Source organism: Pipra filicauda, unplaced genomic scaffold (assembly GCF_003945595.2).
Source record: "Pipra filicauda isolate LSUMZ 115617 unplaced genomic scaffold, ASM394559v2 scaffold1_size10287979_pilon, whole genome shotgun sequence".
In the NCBI taxonomy this organism is placed as follows: Eukaryota; Metazoa; Chordata; class Aves; order Passeriformes; family Pipridae; genus Pipra; species Pipra filicauda.
The window spans coordinates 4,215,562-4,239,768 of NW_024104310.1; the positions used below are offsets into that span (position 1 = coordinate 4,215,562).

Genomic DNA, 24,207 nt, shown 5'->3' on the forward strand with positions numbered 1-24,207 from the left:
AAAAGTCAATACTAGGTGCAGGGAAAGCAGGCTAACTTATCTGTAATTTTGTTAACATTTTTAGACATCCCAACTCCTGATAGGAAATGGTCACAAGTATGTTTTCTAAGTGGCAACTTCTAGTCCTTTCCCGGGTGCCCTGTGGGAGCACTGTGCTTCTCACAAAGATGATGTTGAATCTGCTGCAACTCCCGTCTGTTGTTATGATGTTGCGATGTTGCCCTTCTCTGAAACTACAGCCTTAATTCTGCTTTCCTGCACTGAATCTCCCCTTTTTGTGTTGCAAGCACCTGGGCCACCTGTGAGCCTTTCATTTATCTCTAGCATATGGAAGGGAGCACAGAAGGGACCTACAAAAACTTGTTCAGTCACATCTTCCCTCTAAACTGGTTCTTCTTCATTAAGCTTTACTGTGGAACTTGTATGATAATAAGTAAAAGCAGGAAAAAAATCCAGTCTTGCTGCTAGCAAAGTGGCTGGTAGTTGTCTTCCAGAGTGTCTTTTGGAAAGTTGTTGCAGTGAGTTAAGCACGTTTCATCATTTAGAACTACGTGAATTATGTGTAGGAGTCTTGAAAGTTTCCCATGTAGTTGTGCTAATGCACTTTAATTCCAGCCTGTGGTGTATATACTCTTCCTGACTTCATCTCCTGAAAAGTTTTCATCCTAGTTGCTGCTGGGTTTTGTTTGTTAAGGAAAAGATGCAGTATACTAAATTGTCCCTTCCTAATTTTAGTCTTAGAAGTATAATAATATAGCTGAATTTATTTATACCTGCTTTCAGTGGATTGTGGGCATTTATATCACAAGTGATATTGCACTTATCTAATACAGTGCCTTACCCTGGATTACAGAAATAGAGAGACATGGAGCAAGCATTACTTAATACACTTCAAATAACTTTTACACTGCAGTATCCCTAACATCCCTTGACAGCTCAGATCATTAGCTCTATCCCATGTCATGTTGGCTGTATGGCAGGTCTGAGAACAGATTGATGCCACATTTTTATATTTTACTGAACCGTTTTTGAGCGTTACCATGAAGTATTCATTAAAATCCCTTGACAAGCGAGTTTCCAAAGACAGCAATAAATGATAGATACATTGACATGCTCTTTATTTTAGCTAGCAGTCTTGCATTTAGGGGAAAACCAGCAGAAAGCAAAAATAAGGCATGTCTGAATATGCACAAAACTTTACTTTGATGTTCTTGAATATCTCTGTTCATTATGCTTGGCTACCAAAGAAGACAACTTGGATTTTACCCCTACTTTAGTAGGCTGACAGATTCCATGTGTTCTTAAGCAATGGCATTAAGCAGAGTGGCCTTTGGGACTCCAGGTTTTGTCCTGAAAATGGTTTATCAATCTACATTATGAATCATGGCTGGAACCAACCTTACCTCCCAATTGCAAGTTCCGGAGAAAAGATGAGCTGCTAATGTATGAGGGTTTCCAGTATATTTAATCCTTTGCTGAATGTTGGTGTGCACAGCTAGTAATGGTCTGGACGTTACTGCTGACTTTCAAAACAGAGCAATTAGCTATGAAGAAGCAAAGAAATGAACATCTTTGCCACAAGTGTAAAGTCACAAGGTGTTTTTAATATGGACCCATTAAGTGCAGTGGTAGAAGGCTTATACCTAATATTTTGTACCAGAACTTGCATATTGTTCACATATAAAATGGGATTATATGTCCGAAGTCTTACAAATGCTTATATGTTAGATAAAGCTTACTGGTACCCATTTTGAAATCATTATTTTGCTTAATTATTACTTTAAGAACAAGTTATCTGGGATAGGCCTTGAGGCAGAAGAGATATGAAACTTGAAATCCTCTTTCCCCACAGGTTAAATAAGTCTTTCGGCTTTTCTCATTTCTGTAGAGCTTCGTAGAGAGGGAGTTGTTGGAAAGTTAGCTATTTTAAACTTATTCTCCTAACATTTTGAATTAAAAAAATGAAAATATGTTGTATTTCCAACACTGACTAGAACTAATGCCATATTAATATTAGCCTTTCTTTTTTGTTTCAGGCTCCATAGATTCTCAGCTTCGTAATCTGGAAAATGCGTATCTTAAGGCCCTGTTTGAAGTGAAGACAGTCCATCCAGGTAAGATGGACTGGCTACCTTATGATGACTCTTGCTCATTGTTTTCTGATACTGGACTAGGCTGTTGCTTGTCTTCTACAGTTCTGAACAGTGTGTGGATTAGTATTAAAGACCAAGAATAATTTTAATATCACACTTAGTATCAATAAATAAAGCTGTGAAACAGTGTTGTACCATTATTTGGTCTAAGTATTGTGTGTTGTCTAATTGTGTGTTTCTTTATTCTCTTGTAAAGAGAGCCTCTTTTTTGAGTCAAGAATGACTAAATTTTCTTGTTATTTCATCATGTGTGATAGTAGAAGTTTTGAAAAAGTAGGACAGTATTGCAAATACAGCCAGTGGTCAATGACAACCTACTACAAAACACATTGCATTATAAGTTGTGTAACAAGTTTAGGTGTAGAGTAAAACTGCTTCAGAGCTACTAATTGTGGCTCAGAACTTGGAAAAGTACACATCCATTTATATAAAGAGCACAGAAAACCTTTATTGCATTCATAATGTATTGTTTGATGGATTGAGCTTGGCTTTAGCAAATGAAGCTGTTCCAAGAGGAACAATGTAGTTTCTGATATGAAGTGCAGAGCTGCTGTTTCACAGACAATATGCCATGAATGCTATTTAAAGAAACAGACTTGACATTGCTAATTACACATAGGAGAGTGAAGTATATTTATTTCACACATTACACGTGGCCGAATCAGAAGCTGCAACTGGCAGATGGAGAGGAGAGGGTTTTTTTGTGTTTTTAGAAAACACCTTGCAAGTTCAGCTGATGGAAAGCTTTACTTTTTTGTCTCAATTCAGAAGAGCTGTAAAACCAGAAGTGATCTAAGGAAATAATCTTGAATTTCTTCTTAGAGGTTTGACAGATACAGTAATGAAGGCTTTCAGTGGCTTAACAGATACTGAGATAGAGGTTTTCAGTGAATAGCTGTTCATGAGCAGTTAATTATCTCATTGTAATCTGGGTCATTTGGGAAGCTGTGAACACAGTTAACTTTTGTGTTAGGATTGCATTGTGAGTGAAATGTGTGGAGAGGGGAACGCTGAAGCTGCTTCATCTTGAAACTAGCGAGGCTGGAGGTGATCAAAATCAACTTCTGAATGAGCAGCTTGCTCTCTTGTTAAGGTGAATGAAGGCTAAAGCCTAACGAGGCTATGAAATCTCTGTTCTAAGTCATATCTAAAAATCCTTGCTCCTCCCCTAATGCTTTCCCGGCTACCAAGGCAGTTACTGCTGCTCCCACCAGGACAAACAGCAGCCCTTTGTTAGCTGCCTTGCCCGGGGCACACCCTATCCTCGCTTTACTGCTGCTCTCCTGCCATCTGGGGATCCGAGAGACCCTGAAAGGAGCCTTTTGCTGCCTAATCTTCGAGGTTAACTGATTAAGTCTGTGTTACCTCCAGTACAGGTACAGCTGACCTGTAACTTCAGTCCCACCTACTGAAGTTGTAGCATTTAATTTTCTGTGGGGAAAGGAACGTCCAGTCTGTACCACAGAGCTGTTGGAGGCTTCTTATTCTAAGATTGGTAACTTCTCCAAAGATGCAGATCTGTGGCTTTAGTAATATCAAAATTATATGTGCTAGAAACTTTGTCTTGGTATTAAGAGGACACACTACAAGTACTATAGTGCAGTAAGTCTGACAGCACCCTGGTTGAGCTGCTTTGAAAACTTGTCAAGTGTTTGAAATATGATACAGACAGTGACTTGGAGCACCTTCCAGCTGCCTTGACCAGTCTGAGCAAGGGTATAGAAATGGCAAATAAACCTCAGAGGATAAAACTGTGAATGGCATGCTTTGAGCCAAGTGCTGAAGGGTGCCTTTGGTCCCTCGTCTGGCTGCCGGGAGAGTCAAGTGTCTGGGTCGTGGGACCTGGAACAGGTCTGCCAGGACACCCTGGGTGCTTCCCAGGGAGGACTGTCCAGCTTCAAGAAATCTTGATAGTTAAAATGGAGAGCAAAAATCATGTGCAGCAGCTGAGTACTGAGGCAAGATAGAAACCAGTCATCCAGCAAACACATTTTTGGATCAAGTGTAGAAAAGACAGATGTTTTCCTTTGTTTAGAACCATGGCTACAGCTAGCAAATGCAGACAGTTGAATGCTGTTGTATTTTCCCTCTGTTCATTTCTGCTGGAAGATACTGCTTCTAGTGGATGGTGGGCATGCTGGCACCCAGATTGGAGGAGAAATTGTCACTGGAAATAGCAGATTTCTGGACTGCTACAGTGGAGGAAAATGTCTTCCTGGGCAGTTAAATGTGCAAAGTTCTGCTGCGAGTGCCGCAAAGGGAAGGATTCACAAGGCAGCTACTGGAGGAAACAGGCATCAAAGGACCAGATTGACAACTGGGAAAAAGCTGAAAACTTTATTTTGTCGGCTGTAAACGCTTTTGTTTCCCAGGAGCTGCAGAAACTGTTTTCTAACACTATGTACTGTATTGAATATTATTTTACTGCCTGATTTCATGACATATGCGTTTATTGACATACTGACATATTATGCATTTCATGATATGTGCAATAAAGATAATTAAGATTCCTTCTCATTAGGACTTTTTATTGAACTTGTTCACATTGTTACGTGAAGACTGTTAAGTACCTTCATTTCAAAAGGAAGAAATCTTGGAATGGGAATAGAAGGGTGTTAGAAACCAACACAGAAATTTGTCTAAAAAGAAGAATCTTTAGCTGACATGGCTGTGGAGGAAGGATTTAAATATTTTAGGTACCACTTTTCTTTCCCAATACGTGATATAAAACGTAATTTGCCGAAATTAATATAACAAATATTTGAATTTTGGAAATAAACAGACCCACATGTTGCACACAGCGCAAGAGTCTTAGCTGATACCTGTAAGGAAAGGTTTGCAAACTCAGTAACCTCTTCTCACAGTAGAACCCGGCTGATCTGCTAATTACATTTAATGAGTCATAGAATAGCAAGTAAACTTAAGAAAATTTGCCAAATGCTATTTTTCTTTTCATATTTGGAGTTGTGTCGGGTGTGTGTGGTCCAAATCATTACTGGTTGGTTTATCATCACCACAACTGACTGAAAAAAGTACACAGACACATAATAACCAACATCTGTAATAGGAAGATGGGTAATCTCAACCCAGTAACTCTGTAGCAGTGGTTTACTTCTGGCTCAACAAACCAAAGGCGGTGTTAGATTTTTCTTATGGTTCAGAATTAAAACATCCCCTAGGGAAGATAGATTTAGGAAAATACTCTCTTTAACTGCTCTATGAATAGAGGCAGACAGCAGTTGTAACACAACGTTTAATTCTGTAGCTTTGTTGTGTAGGTGGACATATGTAATACATGATGGCTGTTGAGTAAATTCCTCTTCATTAATGTCGAATTTCCATTTTGCTCTCCAGACTTTCACCTTTGTCACACTATTTAATGAGTGGTTTTGACTTGCTCTGGGCGATAGCAAATTTGAAAGAAAATGGGGTATTCTGGTTTCTTTATTCAAGGACCGAGTGCACCGTTTTAAGTGCTGCTAACTTACATCAGGGAATTAAATGTCCCACCTTATTAAATCACTTATTCTGTCTTCTCTAAAGCTTTCATCTAGCTTTGATATAGCATTAATATTTAAAATGCATGTATCAGTTCAATAGACACATGCATTACTTATCAAGACACTGCAGCTTATTAAAACAAACCTGCTGTCATCACAGGTAAAAGTCTCTAGAATGACACATAGTGCCAGCAGATGCATGGTACATTTTCACAGGCTGGTCAGTTGGGATGATGGAAAAAATAGAAGTTGTGGATGCCCCATCCCTGGCAGTGTTCAAGGCCAGGATGGATGAGGCTTTAGGCAACCTGGTCTAGTGGGAGGTGTCTGTGCCCATGGCAGTGGGGTTGGAAATAGGTGATCCTTAAAGTCCCTTCCCAAACCATTCTGTGATTCTGATGGTGAAAAAACACCATCTTGATAATATGAATGGAGTATCTTCAGAGTCCTGAAAAGAAAACATGCCTGCACATTAGTATGGTCTAAGACTAACAGACCACAGTAACAGGGAAGTGTTAAGCAACTGGACCTTCTGTGGCTGTTTAATTTACATAAACAGTTTCTAGTATGTCAGAGCAGCTACATGTTTTAATTGAGATTTCTTACATTTGCCCATATTGTGAAGTTCTAAATAATAAGCAAATCTCATCTTATGTGTGATACATTAGATGTTAGACATTTGTTTAGCTGCTAGTTTGCAGCTCATAAGGTCAGTCATCAGTGGAATAAAAATAAGAGTGTGTCCTTCTTCCCATGCCTTCAGGGGAATGGTCGGAGCTGCTGTGGTGTCTGCAGGATTCCAGCACGTGTCGCTCCTGGCTCCCAGGCTACACTGACAGTGTCCTCACTACAGAGGCCAAAAGTCTTCATCCCTGTCTTTGCAGGGCTGCTTCTCACTCACTGGCTGTCCAGATTCAGATGCTGATTTCCCTTGTATTTAGATATGCACTTGAGAGGACAGTGAGCAAAGAGCTTTGTGCCCTCTAATTAGTATGGGCCTTATGACCTATGTGCTGGCCATCATACGTGAATGAAAGGCATACTGTTACTTTCTTCCTCTCTCAAGCAGGGTTTGGTTTTGATTCTGCCTTAACGAATGTTAATGTTTCTCTACTGTTGTTCCTAATATAATCTCCTGAATAATGGAAATTACTCAGGAGAATGTGTATCTTCCTCTGTATATATTTTGCTGCCTTTAGAAAGAAACAGATTTCTCCATAGTTCTTGGAATGCTTTCTAGAGACATTAAATGATATGTTGTTCTGAATTAGTAAGTAATAATACGACCTTTTCTTCTCGAAAACTCATTCTCGAGTGGTATGCCAAGATGTTATCTCCCCACTTGAATGCTTGACTAGAGATATGAGATTTGATATGGATGTGTGTGACAGGCACACACAGCCTGCCTCCCCAGCGGAGAAGTAAGAACATGGCATAGCCTGACTGAAGCCTCATGTCTAGTTACCTTGTGCTGAATGTCGTGGTGTTTTTTACTATGTTACAGTGGGAAAGGTAATCCAAAATCTAGTGTTTAGGTGTTGCAGATCCACTCACTAATCTAGAAACTAGAAGTTACAAACACATGGGAAGCTACAAATTTTCTCTTCTTTGTAGTTAGATTATTTTTTTCTGGGGTTGGATGTTTTTATACATGAACTCTTCCTTGTATGCACATGTACTATACATAAAAATTCTTTCATGGCGTATGTACTCAAGTACAGGGCAGCCCTCACTGCAAGGAGACTAAATGTGTGTGGGTAGGTGTGTGCATCTGCAGCTGTTACCAAGAGAAACATTTGACCTTGAGTTTCAGATAATTGTTGCAGCAAACCTCTCTCACTAATGAGTCTTCCCACCTCCCTTGGCAGCAAAACCTTTCTCAGGCCGAGGAAAAAAAGCAAAAAGAATGATAAGGTGAAGAAAGGAAGGTGTCAGATGCTTGCCATTCTTTTAGTAGAATCAGCACATTTCAGGAAAAATTCTTCCTGAACTTCTATTGGAAGGGAACAGAGTAGTAGTATTGTACCCCTGGAAATAGTAAAACTACAGGAAAAGCTCATCTAATCCACTGGATCCTACAGGAATCTTGAAACAAAACAGGGATGATAAAAACTTTAAATAAAAGCCTCTTCCTAAGGAGTCAAGGTATGAGCTATTTGGGTCACCAAGTAAGAAACTGGCTTCAGCCCTGTCATGTACTGATGTAAAGGTACCTCTGTCTGTGTCAGTGATTCCCAGTCGCGCTGTCACGGGGCACAGTGTTTGTTCTGTTTCCTTTTCTTTGTTAGACAAGACAGAAGAGAGAACAAACAGTATTGTCAGGCTGGCTTGGACTTCTTGTAATAGTTCCTTACGTGATGCTGAGACCTTTCTTCCACGGGGCTCAGCCAGGCCGTGTTCTGGCAGTCACGCTGAGGCAGATTTCTTTCTCTGTTGCTAGTGTCTCAGCAGAGGGTTCTTGGTCTGACTTTTTTCGTGGCAGTCTTTGGCTTGTGACTTGGTATGGGATTGTACCAGCTCCTAGAATGTCCTATGTAGTTCTATAAATTTGGAATTAAATATAAATGAAGAAAGAAAAAAACCTTTGCTAATAAAAACTTTGTGTGACTTTATCAACCTGAGACTTAGCATTAACAACTACACCTGAGATCCAGATTTTGTACACAGGAATTCCCCGATTCATATTTCCAAGACAGTATTTCAGAAAGTATTGTTTGAAAATAATGCACTTAAAAATGGTTGTGCTACTTGGGACACAGGATTCTTCTGCTGTCATTGCAGTGACATAGCAAAATCATTCAGGCTGGAAAACAGCCAGAGGTGAGTGTAGGAGAGTGATCAGAATATCTGACAGGGAATTCTGTAAATTGTCTGTTAGTGCAGCTTGGAAGAAGCATAAGACACAAAGTGAGTGCATTTTGAGATGTGTGGAACTCTTAACAGCTGTGTGTTTTGTGAGTGCTTTAGGTTAGTTTTATGTAGACACCTTTTCCTTTTGTATGCTTTGCAGTGCTTACAGTTTTTCTGAAGAGTTCAATTTGTCTATTTTAATACTTAGCTAAGGTAAAGGCCTTTTGTGATACAGAATATTCTTGCTAACTTTATTCCAGTTTAAGGTAAGTTTGTGCAAAAATGAATTACATTTCAAGCAATTTTTTGCTTTGTTTACAATTGTTTATGATTTTGTAATATTTAGAGGAATGAAAACTACATCAAGTAGATTTCACCCTACAATTTATCTACTTTTGTGTCAGACTGCTGAGTATCAAAATTTAATTGTCATTATTATTGTCATTATTATATGGTTGTAGTTTTGTATTTTGCTGTCTAATTCTATGGCAAAATGATCAAAATGGTCTATAAGCAGTTAAGATAACTGAAATTTATCTTATTAGTATCCTATATATCCCTTTTTGTATGTGATAGAGAGAAATGCAGCTAAAGCTGAGATGAGTATTCCCACTTTGTGGTACTAGCGAGACCAGCTCGTGGATTACGAGGAAGCTGTACATAGGCCAAGAAGCAGAAATCCATGTGTTACTCTCAGATGAAAAATGTTCAAAGACTTGAGGTGGAGTTGCAGCAAGGATTTGAAAGTGGTCATTTGAGCTTGGCTAAGGAGCAGCTTGCTGAGATTAGTAGGGTAGGTCAAGTAAAACGTGTCCGCTTATTCTCAGCGGGACTAATGGGAAGTCTTTGGTGGTATCTTCTTTCAGCATACTTTTTTTATACTTGTCTGAATTATGCAGTCATATGTCTGAAATATACTATAAATCAGATCTGCAGGCTCTCATGGAGAATAAAAGTGTATGCTTTTTTCATGACAAGTTTAAAAAAGGACTGGTATTCTAGCGTAAGCAGATGAACTAAAATGGTAGGAAAATGCTGGGGTGTGATATAAACAAGCTGAAAATGGATTGTGATGCTTGTCTTGCAGCTACCATGCTCTGTGCTTCGCTAAGAAAATAAAGCTAAGAAAATACAGATTGAGATTAATTTACATAAACTGTATGGCTCAAACACAAGTTTTATTCCTGCTCTGAAAAACTTTTCCATGGGCTTAACCACAATAGTTTTGCAAGGGATAGTGATAGGAGAAATCAACCAAAAATGGAAATACCTTTGAAATCTAAATTTAAAATGAAACTGTGTGTTGATTAAGGATAAATTATATACTTTAGATCTGCTGATGGGAATGTAAGAGCTATTATACTTTCTTCAGAAGTGACCTAGAGAGGATATATAGGAAAAGAGAATAACAAGTATCTGTAAAGCAGCCTTTGTTTTGGTGTAGCAGTTTAGCTGTTAACAAGAATTGATGTCAAAACTTTTGTGACTGACAGGCTGTGTCTGGACCATTAGTTTTATAGCAGCCAAAGAACCAACCTGTTCTCAGAGTGTGTTTTGCATACTATTTTAATAATTGGATTTTGGCTATTACAGCCTAATCAGGTATTGAATGAAAAAAAATATTTCCTGCAGTTTGCTCTTTTGTGCTGCCAGGCAATTTCCTTGAGTGTCCTGAGCTTTTGTGTGACTGGTCCTGTTTGCTTTGCCTTTGATGTACAGCTCCTGATGAGCTCCTTCTTTCCCCTCTTTTACGATTCACTCAGTTGTTTCATTTCAATATGAGCCTTTAGAAGAGAACAATAGGATGTGTGAGAAGCAGGTGGAGCCTATAGGCCAAAGACATTTTGCAGTTTGTCCTCAATTTCAGATATGTAGCAATAATAAAGGTGTAAAAATCCCCCGTAGCCAGGCCTGTACCTGTTTGTGTAAAACAGCCTCCTAGCCTGAAAGACTTGTAGGGGCAGGTAATAGTCTTTATTTAGACCAACTTCTATACTTTGTTCTGTGTATCTTTACATATCAAGCAGGTTGAAAGTCAGGTATGCCTGAAAGACTGTCTGCACTTTGAACTATAAAAGTTAGTCTAATAGAATGTGTTATTCCTGGGACCGTTTGTGGCTAACCAATTGTCTTAGGCCTTCATGGCTGCTGCAGTTTTTGTGGTTAATGATATGGGGGCAGAAGTGGCCATTTGAACCTTTCAATAGCAAAGCAGTTGACAGCCGGTATTGAATCCTCCTGCCTGAGATGAACATAGTAAGGATTGTAGCAAATAAAAGAGCCCGTTGAGCACACTAGATGTGATATTGTTTTGGGTAAGATGATCTACTGTGGGTGTGCAGAATGCTAGGGGTGCAGAGGATAGGACTGCCTGGTTGCATGGAGACCAAATAAGCTGATCTCTTTCAGATTTGGGAGTGAGTTCTGCATGAGAGGTGTGCTTGCTGCAGAGGGAGCATGGAATTATGAGAAGTGAGGTTATGGGTCTAAGACATCCTATGAAAAGATACTCTGTGAAGTTTGCTCTTGGCAAAGTTTGTCCTGCTGTGGTATTAATATCTGTTTTTGCTATCTGTGGTGTAATTATTCTTGGGTATTGCCTGACAGATGGTTATATCTTAGAGTTGTATCAGAATGATGTTATTTGCTTGACAGTTATTGTTCTCTTAGGAACGTGGGACAGGAAAGGACCTGCCTATTCATCAAGTTTATTTTCATGCTCTTGTAGGCTTTATGTCATACAGACACAGACATATGGAGTGCTGTCTTAAAAGCAGATGAGCCATTTCTCCTCGCTATTTTAATTAGAAGCCTGTTCAAATGCTAAATTGCCCTAAAGGTGAGGAAGCTGCTTACAGTGTTCAACCTCAATTTATTCATCATCAGTTGGTAATAACTTGTTCTTGTGCCAAGAATGTCCTTTTATTTTAAATAGATTTTTCTTATTGTTTTATAATTATCTCGGTGTGTTTATACATAGCCCTTGCTTTTCTGCTCAGCTTTATTTTTACTAGGCTAAGGCCAAGTCCTTGCAGCCTCCCTCAGCTTCTGTTGAAAGCAGAGCAAAATGAAGGTATAGGTAGTTGGAGACTTTTCAGTTTTCACATAGCAGGTTTTTCCAGTTTGCAGAGAAGGGTGTGTCTTATTCTTTGTACTATTGCTGATAAAAAAAAAAAGTGAATAGTAGCTTCCTTGTTATTGCAGTGCACAACAGAAACACAAAGATAGAAAATTTTGTATTTTAAACTCTGAAATTGTCTTCGAGTAGAAAGGTTGTTCAAACAGCAGGGACTCGTGGTATATTCTCTAATTTAGGAATGCAGGCAATCCTATGAAAGAGGTGTTGAAAGGCAGGCAGATGTTTGATTGCTTCAAGTGCCTGGGTTCTACTTTGGTTTTTTTGTTTTTTTCCTTAGGCTTCTAAATGTTCAGATGAGTATTCTGTGGCTGATCTATGCACAGACAAACTCTTTGTGCATTTCAATGAGTTACTGCTAAGATGTGTGATCAAAGATAAGTCAGACCAGTTACAAAGGAATCAAAACTGGAATTATGTTTAAATATTTTTCTGACTAATATTTATAGACACTTGCTACTTGTAAGACTCAATAAATCAATGTGCTCTTCAAAAACTTATATTCTTAAGATATTAAAGGAAGATGTAAAAGGTGGATACATTTTGCAGAATTTTAGAAAAATTTTAAGAAACTTTTAAGAAAAATAATTTGAAAAGACTTCAGTGGGAAGACTTGACCTACTTTCTTCCCATTTAAAATCCCAAAGGCTGTTGTGTTGGAAAAAATAAACCAAACATTGTTTAAAATGCAGTGGAAGGTTTTATGTCCCAGGTTTAAGAAAGAACATAAGCCTTCTAATGTTCATAAAGATTAGGCTCCTGGCTAAGAAACTATGGAGGCAGGGATCTAAGGACCATGTGATGGTGAGATTCTGATTTCCTGATTGGAATTTGAAATCCATAATGTGGAGTGCTGGTACAGTGAAGCTGGTTGGTAGGAAACCAGAGTATACCTTAGACGGTTGTAACCCTTATATTAATCAGAAAATGAATTCCATACTCATGTCTGCAGTTTTCTGGTAGGAAGATGCTTTTGGTACTTATCTTATGTGTAGTAGACTAGCAGTTAATTAGCTTGTTAGTCCAGGAAGTAGGAGGGCTTGTTTCTGCATCCTTCTCAACCTGAGGGATCTCAAGCCCACATTTTTCTCTTCTTACAAGAGGGCCATATCGCATTTGTTTGTGTTTAGGGAAGTGATCTAACCACCAGATCACAGGCTGAGACTTATTGCCTACTGTCTCAAATCCATCAACGTGCATTTCTGACTGAATTATAGAATCATTGAATCACCAAGGTTAGAAAAGATCTCTGTGATCATCGAGTCCCACCATTAACTCAACACCACCATGTTCCCCACTAAACCATGTCCCCAGGTGCCATGGGCAGCTCCTTCAGGAAGGAAGGGGCAGCCCTGTGCAAAGTATCCCTCAGGCTGATGTGTCAGATATTCTCTGGAAACAGGGATTCATTTCCATGTTTTCCAGAAAAGCAAGTTTTGCTACTGGAGAGTAGTGGTAGAATCAACATATAAACAACCTGTTTTTATTCCAGTTTAATGTTGCTAGCAATTGAGTACTGTTTTCTACTTAATGTTTGACCAGAAAATTTTTTAACAACTTGACATACTGTAATAAGAAAATGGAACAGTAATGGCAGTCATTTATCATATCACTTCTGGGCACGAAATTTGTTTCCTGTTTTTTTTTTCTTTTTAAACTCATGTTTTTTGTTTTTTTTTTTTTCAAAGACAGACATTGTGATTTTGAATCCCGATACAAATAACCCTCAAAAATTGGACTTCTACTGGGGCAAAATTGTAATAAAATGAAATTAAGCCAACTTTGGCTCTTAATGAGTTACTCAGTTTGAAAGTGAGAAAAATTGGGAAAAACTTTCCTCAATGAAAAAATGAAAATAATCATACTAACTGTTGCTTTTTAGCTCGAACCTGCTAGATCTGGGTTTCTCAGTGTGAGAGGATGGTTGCCTTCATGCATGGGTGACTTCTTTAAATATACAATTCCTGGGTGCTATAAAGTAGAATTAATGAAAAACAGGTTGAACACTGGTATGATTGCACACTTCTGTGTTTGGCTGTAAAGCAGAAGGAAAGATGTGTGCACAGAAGGCCATTGTGGGATTGTTTTTTGTGTCCTGTATTGTCTGAAATATGAAGAAAGGGCAGTCTGTACATCTGATCTGCAAGACATCTACCTTAAAGTGGTTTAGTTTTCATAGCTGGCACAGTTCACAGCAAGGAGCACATGTGCTGTGTCTGAGATACCTCGACATGGCAGCTTCTGCCAAATTTCACTCATGTTTCCAAATGTAATATTATGCTTATGTCCTATCCTGTCTCTGGCACTGAATTTAAACAGCACCTGTTAATATTAAGAATAAATGAAGTTACTGTAATGTTGAGGATAAAGAGATTTTGGTGAAAGAAAATTGGATATGAGATTTAGATTTCCTGCCTAATTAAATATTTCAAGTGGAGGTGTTCTACTTCAGTTTTATTTAGAAGTCAGAAAGCAATACTACAATGTTAGCACAAACCTTTTTACTTAAATCTTCTTTCATGAGCTGGTATTTGCTGATACTCAGTTCAAATGCTTTTAACGAATAACCTGAAACAACCTGGAGCACCAGGTTTTTTCCCTGGGAGATAAGTGGGGTTTTTTTCCAAAGCGTGTTATTCCTCTGCATGTTGGCTGATTCTCATTTGCGTTTCAATCAGCTTTAGCAGAGTTGTGTAGCTTATTGGTGTTCCTCTTCAGTCTGACAGCTGAAGAATAGCAGATGTGAGTATGAACATTAGGCTGAGGCTTGCATTACAGCCAACAATCATTTGTTCTGGTACTCTGAAGCAGAAGAGTAAAACACATATTTCTTGCTGCTTCAACCAGTGAACATTGCCGAGTTTGCTGGGTTCAGTTCTGCTTTTGTATAGCGTTGGAACTACTAAAAGCAGTACTGTGGCTGTTACTGCTATGGGCAAAGAAGGGTAATGTTATTGATGCATAACTGTTTTTCTACCACTGCAGCTGCCTTTTCAGAATATTGTTTCAAAGTAATGTGTTTTCTCTAAGATTGAAGAATATCTTATGGGCAAAAAAAATCTGTTCTGGACTTTATAACTGAATTTCTCTGAAGAGTTTTAGATAAAGGACCATGATCATCTAAGCATTGTTCTATTTCTAGTGGGAAGAAAGAAGTGAGGGGGTGAAAGAGATGATAGTACCTTTATTAGGATGTAGGCAAGGAGATGACTGGGGAAAAGAATACTCTCTATTGCTGCTCAGAATGTACTGTGTGCAGCTCCTTGGATGGGAAAGGAGGAGTAGGTGGTTGTCAAGGACCAAGAGATCCCAAGGAATCTTAAAGAAGTTGGGCAGTGTCTCCCTTGCACTGAGAAATGTAAATAATATGACAGATTCTCCAAAAGAGTAATTGTGGAGGAAGTTATCTGTGGAGAAGTGAGATGAAGGGGGAGAGCTGGTTGTGTTCCTTGATATGACAATTCAATACTTTCATCTCTTAATATCCATAATGGAAAGCACTCGAAACTATCAGAAAAGGAGGAGGAGAACTAATGATTTTAGTTGAAGAACATTGATTTAGAAGTTTTTGAGAATGTGCATTTCTTTTATTGGAATTAATGGAGTAGAGGAAACCTGTCTCCCGGATTTTATGTGATGGTAGAAGTGCCTTTCCTGTCTTCATTGAAAACTAGGCTTCCTTTAGTTTGATATACCTCTGCCTGGGTGTGTCTTGTTCAAATGTCAGTCTTAACTTAGAAACTACAGAGGCATCTTCCTCAATAAATCATTACTTGAAAGTAACACACACTAGGATTTTTTTTTTTTTTAAATTGGAGTGGATCTTTCTAGACAGATATTATTTTAAGAATATTTTACTGGAAGGTCTTTCTGTTTTTTCAGTTGCTCACTCACTAGTGACATTAGCAGATGAAAGTATTGCATTAGTAGGTAATGAATTGTAATTTAATTTGAGGGAAGTAAAAAACCTTGTTTTTTATAGACCATGTTGAACTCAATGAAAAGCTAAAAAAGAGTATTATTAATAATAATATTAAGAATTATTATTATATTTTTGTGCACAAACCTAAGTTTATTTTAGAAAGGCTGAATTATTTGTGCATTGTTTTCCTGAATCAACACTGGCACTTTCACCTTTTTATGTGTTTGGGATGCAGATTGCACAATAATCTGTTCAAGACTGGTTTTTTCTACATTACCATCTTCCTTAAGATTAATTATTCTTACATATAGTCACTAGCTAAAACTGATTGCATCAATTACAAAAATATAAATTAAATTTTTCATTGCTTTCAATATCTGAATATGTCCTCATGGCCAGGCTTGGTGAAGGAACATTTGGGAAGGACTCTGCCCACATTTGCTACAAGCACACTGGTGGCCAAAAAGGCCAATGCAAGATAGACAAGTCCGGTTGCAAAAGGCACAGCGGAAAAGCTCCTTGGGTGGTATCGGCAAGACACGGTTCTTTCTATGTTATCTGAATATGTATTGTCAACTGTAAAGAAATAGTAGTGTTAAATTGCACTGGGAAGTATTTTATTAGTATTATTACTGGTTTTCAAGTAAATTATTAGAAACTCTTAACTTGTAATTTTAAAAAGCACATTGCTATCTTGAATAATACAATTCATTCCATAATGTCATTACCATTTCTAAAATTCCTCTTATGTCCTTTCATGATTTTCTGTGAATGATACCATTGTTCTGTCACTCGAGCTCATAAACAGGAAAATATTTTCCAAATTCAGCATCATGTCAAGGCTATATTTAAGTGTTAGTCATTTCAAATCCTGTAATAATATCTGTAGGATATGTTCTTTCTCGGGGATTTAAACACTGAAAATATTTCAGACTGCCTAATCTCTCTTGTCAGTTGTCGCAGTATTCGTCTGCCTTGTAATACACAACATCTGGTTCTGCTTCTCTCAGAAACACAATTCTGCTGCAAAGAATTTACAAGGCTGTTAATTGTATCATGTAATAATTTTTTTTTATTCTGCAGGATCTCTCTTTCTTACTGAGTTCCATACAGGGCACCAGACCTCCCTTCGAAGTCCTTCCCTTGTCTACTCCTGTCCTGCCTGTCATTAACTCACCAGCAATCTGCTGATACACAGGGGTCCACCTCCAACCAGCCCTTAATGACTGCCTTAAAATCTTCAAATCTCATACAAAGAGAGTATTTTAAACCAGAAGGCAAGATGGACTCCAGCTTATGAGTCATCTTGTCTTCTGCAGTGGAGTGCTGAAAGATCTCTGTATCTGCTGTGTAGAGCAGCCCCACAATCACGTCATGTAGCCGGGTCACTGTTTTCTGACTGCTCAGAGCACACAGGTACTTTGGATTTCAAGTAACCCGTGCACTGTAATTTTTAGGGTACTTACCTTAATTCCATAGTTGCAGTTAAAACTCTCCTAGCTTTTTAAAGGTGGGTGGTGCATAGTTTGTTAGCCTTGAATTAGATCTTAACCACAAGTAGAATTTTGAAGGATCTGCCTTGAAACTGTTGACCAAATGCACAACGTGCCCAGCCCAAATCTTTCATAGTCATGGGATCTGAAGTCACAAGCTGCAATGATAGCTACAGATGCTAAGGGCTTAAGTGCCTGAATGTTTTCTTACAGGGAACATAATTACTTTAGCAATACAAATATCTTCCACATTTAAATTAAATTGCTTTTTTCAAATAGTCAAGTTGAAAAGGTATGGAGAAAATAAAGACATGATTGTACTAGAAACTACAGTTATACAAGGCCCAAGAAACAAAATAAGAACCAAATCCCGGAATTTTATAATTTGTTTCTGAACAGTCATATAAAAAACCCCTGGTTCTTAATTCTTTTTAGTATGTATAAACTACCAATTTATACAGGAATTGGTCATAAATTTAGCATAGGTAAGCATGTAAGACAGATGAAAGAAGATGCATCTAGAGAAAGGCAGAAATAGTCACATTTCTGTGCCTCTGTAAATATATCGGCAAAGACGAGACGTTCCAGTTCAAAACAGAATAAAAATGGATAGAAGTGCATCTGCAGATTTCTTTTGCATCATGATGTCTGTATATTAATGGAATTCAGAGAAAAGAAGGCAAACTTAATTTGCTAATTTCAGTGAATAGCTGTATTCAGCTTCCTATTGAGTAATCGCAGAAGGCATTTTAATGAGCATTCTGAATTCTTTATATCTTGGTTTTCCCTGTTTTCTATCAGAAATTTACTGTCTAAAATGTGTTTCTTAGCACTTTTGTCAATATTGTATTTATTTCTAGATCAATTGAGAAGTGGTTGTAATGTGCAACTTGCAATGACTGACTCAAGGAGGTGTTGAATTTGAAGGACTTTATTATGTGATGGAGAGTTGTGGTTTAATGTGTGAACTTACCAAAATCTTCTTTCCTAAAAGGGAAAAATCTACTTTGGCAGAAACATCTTAAAGAAAGTGTCAAATGGTAGCTCTAGGGCTTTAAGTTAGGTATTATGTGTGTCAGAACTTAAGTTTGTTTCAAAATAACAATTTCCTTGTTATGCCGTGAATAAAATGTACTCTGGAGAGACAGCTTTTTGTAATAAGTTATCTTGGATGTTGCATTTTAGACTGTTCACAATTTGAAGGTGGGGAGCTTGCATTTTCTTCGCAATATTCAACAGACATGTCAGGGAAAATGGACTTACACATCTGTGCTTAAACATAATACTAAAATACTAGGGGGTTTATATGTTTATTTCATATCTGATGACTGATTGTGACAACCTGTGTGTTGTTATTCATAGGACAGTTTTTCTGATTGTGCTTCCTTTCATAATTAGTTTAGAGCTACTGTACTTGGCACTGTGATGCCATCTCTCATCCTGCTGTAAATGGTTTTGTTTCACTTTTATCTGGGATAAGCATAGAAAAATATTGAGTATATGCACATCTGAGGCTTTAGAAACAATTTTTTCTTTTAACATATATTACTGTGAAAGCATATTTTTGTATTGCATTATGAAGAAAAGGCTCGGTTTTGAGGTTTGGGTGACAGGAAAATGCTTGGTTTAAAAAAACTATAGACCAGGGTAACTGCAGTAGGGTGGTGAGGCTGTGGATTCATTCTTTTTTTCTAATCAGGAAAGACAAAAGAGATGCAGCATCTTGTAATCAGAAATGGACACAGAAATGTGTCCCTGTTCCATCACCTGGTGCAAGTCTCATGATGAGATGGGTGTTGAATTCTGTGACCCAGTTATTGTGTATGGGCAGGTTGGGCCCTGATTCCTACATATGTGCTGAAATGCTGCGATGATCCTGAGCTTCTGTGCAGACAGAAAAGAAGTGCAAAAATCTGCAGCCTGTTTCGAAAATCCTGGGCAAAATTATTTCCCCCCAGAATTTTGTGAGTGCTTGAAAATTTGCTTCTTTTTAGGACTGATGTAATTCTAAATCTTCTGGGATATTTAGCCAGTGTATTGAAAAGAGAAAAATGGGGAACATCATGAAATGGCTTTCCCATTAAAAAAGAAAAAGAAGTAAATAAACTTATTTTTGTTTGGAATAAAAGTGCTTGAAGGAAGACATGAAAGATAATTATAAATAGTGGGAGGAAACTAATTGGAAATTGTTTATTCACTATTTCTGAGAATTTGGGGTACTGAACAGAATGCAAAAAAATGCTTTACACTTGATACAAGTTATGGAACTTATTTTCACAACATATTTTCAAGAGTCAAAAAATGGGCTCAACAAGCAGCTTTATGAATCTGTCAGTATTAGTGGTGATGGTCTAGAGTGAGTCTGACCCAAACAGATGCTGTGCTGCTGGTTGGTAGGGGAGGAAATAATTTTTATTTGTGTTATCTTCAGTGTGTATTAGATACTCTGTGCTGGCTCTCCTGAAGATGGGATTCTGTACTATATGGAATCTAGCCACTATTTAGTGTGGCTAAGTGTTGAGTAGTTTGGGGAGTTTTCTTAGATACTGTTTTTATCCACTATGTGAAGTTGCCTGAAGAGCAGGAAGGTGGTGTCAAGCCTTTGCCAGCAGTGGAAGAATATGGATTGGTGGGCTTGGCTCATCAAACAGTTTTAGATTATCAATGACTTGCTTTCATGTTGAGGACACACAGCTGACTTTCCGGCTGTGTTCATGTTATTCACAAATGGATCAAAAAGCAGAAAAACAGAGAGAATAGTGATGGCTTTGCAGATGCATTCTGGATTAGTAGAAACCTAAAATAAGTGACTGAAAACAAGTGCTAAATATCTATAATTTTTTACTAAAATAGAAGTCAGTTGCTTTCCTGGGTGTTTTACTTTTCTTTGCTTCCTTTCCATAAAGTATCAAATCAAAGTAGTCTAAGAAAGTTCAGATCAAACATTTCCACAATTGACATGGAATGGAAGAGTCTGTTATCCCTGGGTTTCAGTTTGTCCCAGTAGGACCAAGGAGACATCTGTAGAGCATGCAAGCTGGTGACAAGATTTTGCTCAGCCTGCCTACTGTACACACCCTGTACTGGGAATGAGGACAGGAGAGTTCCCAGGAAAGACCAGTGATCATTGTTTTAATTAGCTGCAGTTCAGACTTGACGGTGGCTAATGAGTGCTGCCTAAACAGACTGTGGGTGTCTTATACTCACTAAAACAATATTTTAAGTATTGTTATAAGAAAATTTTCATTCCTACAGGCCAATTATATCACTGATTTGTGACAAATGAACTTAACCTGAATGACAGCTGAGTCTCTCTGCACAACCAAATAAAACTACATAGATGAAAACATTTAGGAAGTGTGGAGAAGTCTGATGGGTTCATTGAGTGTGGTGTACCTTTTTAAGATCTCAACAGAACATTTTGTCGTGCTTCTATCAACTGCTAAAGCAAACCTGCTTGTATCATTACCAGAATTTCATGAAATAGAGAAGATTGGGACAGCTGCTTCTAGGGTACTAAGCAGAATTATAGCCTTCAGAATACTGGAATATGCCTGTGTGTTAAAGGCAAATTGAGCCAAGGAGTATTTCAGTGCCTAGTGTAGCAGTGAGAAGAAAGGCGAGACTCCTTTTAAATAATAAATATTTGGATCTATTTTACAAGGGTGATTGTTCAGCATGTAAAATGTGTATTTGTTTTTGAGTGTACTTGAGATTGTCCTACAATACAAACATTGTGTTGACAGAAAATCCAGTTGTTCTTACTGAGTAGCCTGTCCTCAATGCAATGTTGGAGTCTCTTACTGCAACTGGATTCTGCACTTCCTGATTCTGCAGAAGGGTTGTTGCCTTGGTGGGGAGACACTTGATTCATAATAAAATGACCATCAGTACTGGATTCAGTTCAGTTTGCATTCTGTTGTATCTTCAAAATGAGATAAAAATGCAGTGGAACATATGAATGTCATTGAATGTAGGAGCAAAAGACATAGAGTTATTTTGTTCATATCAGATATTTCTGATAACTGGGAAGGGTTATCTTTCTTTTTCTTGGGTAAAGTGGTAAGAGATTTGTTCTTTTCTATGATGATTTTAGAGAATTATTTTAAACAGGACAAATGCAGTACATGATAATTATTTTAGAAATTGTTTATCTGTGGATTTGTAGACTTCTCTGAGCCATGTTTATATTAGTGGTCTGATCCTATCTTTAGGTTGTAAACTGATCTCTCTACTTATGAAACTGGAAGTGATGCCTTTTTATTTCTCCCACTGTCAAGTTTGAAAACATTTTCAGAAGGTGGATGATTTCACTCTTCCCAGAGAGGCTGTGAATTTTTTGCCAGGAGTGAACAAGTATATTTCCTTCTTTCCATTGTCTGGTATTAAAATATGGAAATTACAGCTTGAATGACAACTCAGAACAGGTCATGATTTTGTCTCTCTGTCACACTGATAATTTAAAAAATTAAAGTATTTCTTGTTTGGATCATGTGAATTTGCTCAACACAATAAGCCATTTTGGTCCTTAGAAGGTGCATGGTAGGGTATTCCAAAAGCCCTTATAACCAGGGGACTTCTTAGTTTTACTTCTTTGAAATTTCTGTTGTGAATGCCCATCCTGTGATGGGAATGGGGACCCCAGCAGGGTTCCTTAGGAAGGTTTCGCTTTTCTGTTACATGGTTCCATCTGGTGAATTAAAGAGCTTTTGAAATAATTGCATAGTGCTCTGAAGTATATACAGTTTCTTTCTTTTTCCTACATGGTATTTCCTTCTACGTGTAAATCCAGCGTTGCTCCCTCAGGTCCTCATTAACTTGTTTGTGTATTTGGATTAACTAACTTGGCAGCCTCCCAGCACCTTCTGCAGGTTAATAAGAGCAAGTTTCACCTTGTTTCTTTCTTTTTTTTTTGTCCTTTCGTAACTTTAAATGTGACATTCTTTCTGCTGATTGTCCATGACAATTATTTTCTGAGTTGGTCTTTTAAAGAAGACATGCAGTTTCTGGAAAGTGGGGAAAACATTGTGAGCTAACAAATAAGACAGCACGTTTATTGTGCCTAAACAAACCTGGATATAGATCTTCCTCCCCTTCTGATGTTAGGCTGATTTGTGTATTCTCACTTGGAAATGCAGGAAAAAAATTTGCATTTTTTCCTTCAGTTTGGAAAGATTTCCTTTCAACTGCAGGAAGAGCTGTGGAGATGATGGGATTTACACCGAAGTTTTGGAATATCTATGTATTGTTTAGGAGCAGGCCAGGGAAATTTTATCTTTTTATGTTTCAGATTAGGAAGAAATTCTTTACTGAAAGAGTAATCAGGCATTGGAATGGGCTGCCCAGGGAAGTGATGGATTCTCCATCCCTGGAGGTTTTTAAGATGAGACTGGATGTGGCACTTAGTGCCATGGTCTGGTAACCACGGCAGCAGTGGATCAAGGGTTGGACTTGATGATCTTGGAGCTCCAACCCAACTGATTCTATGATTCTATGCCATGTTTTGCACCTTCTGCTAAGATGGTTTTGTATCCATGGTCTGCCAAATATCAATGGGCTTAGAAGGCCTTAAGGATATATAGCAGAGCTGGTAATGCTGGTTTTTGTGGGGTCCAAGTGCTGCTGTCTCTGTGGGTGGTGGCAAATGACTGCTGCTGGTTACCGTAAGCAAGGATTTGTGCAGGGTTTCAGAAAGCTCCAGTTCATTCAGCTCATGAGCCCACGTAGGTGTTGATTGTTTGTCATGATAATATATATGTGGGCTTTGTATTAAGACTGTAGAAAACTCTGTTTCTTCACAACCAAATTTGAAAGAATATCACTAGAATAGTTGTCAGATGCTCTAAAATTGAGCAGTTCTAAAGATTTGCACTTGAAGCTTAATTGAGTTCATTTTGTATAAATGTTTTGATGGTCCTACATGACACAACACGCTCTTGGAACAGATGTCTCAGTCTCAGTTGTTATTGAAGTTGTAAGGCTGTAGCAAGGACAGGCTGTCACAGCTACTGCCGAAGGGAAAGGGAAGGTCGGCTGTGGTTGAGGCAGTGGAAACTGGAACACAGAACTGCATCGTGTTCCTGCCTCTGCAACTGAGTTGTTCTAGTGAATTTAATCACACTTTAATTAGTGTTTCTAAGTAATTAAAACCTTTTAAAGATACTGCTAAATAGACATACTTGAGTTTGAGTTCCCAGTGCCAGTCTTTGGAAGGTGGCTTCCAGACATTCTCTCTGTTCCGCAGAGGCTTAAGTTCATCACAACTGTGCTGTTGCACAGTTCTTCATAGGTCTTCATTAAAATGCCCTTAAATATTAGACCATCTCAAAAAGGGCAGTACAAATTAATCAGCGCTCCTGACCTAAGCCCATCTGTGCCTTCTCTTTGAACTTGGGGTTAAGTACAGTGATGCTGCCTTGCATGAATATTTTGGAAATGTATGAAAACTGTAATACTACAGAGAAGTTAAGTAAATCAAACTGTTTTGTAATAACCAGATTTTACAACAATTTATGTTAACATTTACTTGAAAATAAATTTCCAGATTCTTATCTTATTTGTCCTGGAACGTTTTGTCTTTTTCTTAAGACATTCATTCCTTTTAATTAATGCCACTTTTTTTTTTCTCACAGAACTATACAGTGTACTTCCATACATTTTAATTTAAGCCGTTGGAGACCTTAACATGAATTATCTTATTTTTTTGTACTTTTACTGATAAGAATAAAGGGAAACTAGTGAATTTTTAATCTAATAATATTTTTGTTCTTAATTTCTGTGCAAGTAGCCAGTAAGTCATTGTTGAATTGAAAATATAAAGAATGTAATAAATAATTTTATGTATCAATTAAAATTCAGGTATGCATTCCTATGAGAACACTTATGAGAATATAACCATATAGTTTCATTAAGAAAAGTGAAATACTAATCCTCATGATAGTTTAGAGGAATACATTGAATTTGCTATCTTTTGAGAAAGTGGAACTAGCAGGTCTTCCTGTCGTGCTTACTTTTTCGTTAGTATACAGGAAAATGAAAACAACCATTCCTATGTTGAAATTCCTGCTGGGTCACTCGGATTTTAGGCTAGTTATTGAATTGAATTAGTTGAGTAATTTGAAATGAAGAAAATATTCTCTGCCTATGTAAAAGG

General features: G+C 37.9%; 1 protein-coding gene across 4 annotated transcripts in view; it reads left to right on the forward strand.

Moving 5' to 3' along the window:
- The window catches only part of MPP7 (membrane palmitoylated protein 7), a 150,423-nt gene that overhangs the window by 2,089 nt on the left and 124,127 nt on the right, over positions 1 to 24,207 (forward strand). For all 4 annotated transcript variants that reach the window (XM_027717352.2, XM_027717356.2, XM_039380633.1 and 1 more), the window contains exon 2: positions 2,037 to 2,114. The gene's annotated coding sequence lies outside the window, so the exon portion shown is untranslated. The remainder of the gene's footprint in view (positions 1 to 2,036; positions 2,115 to 24,207) is intronic.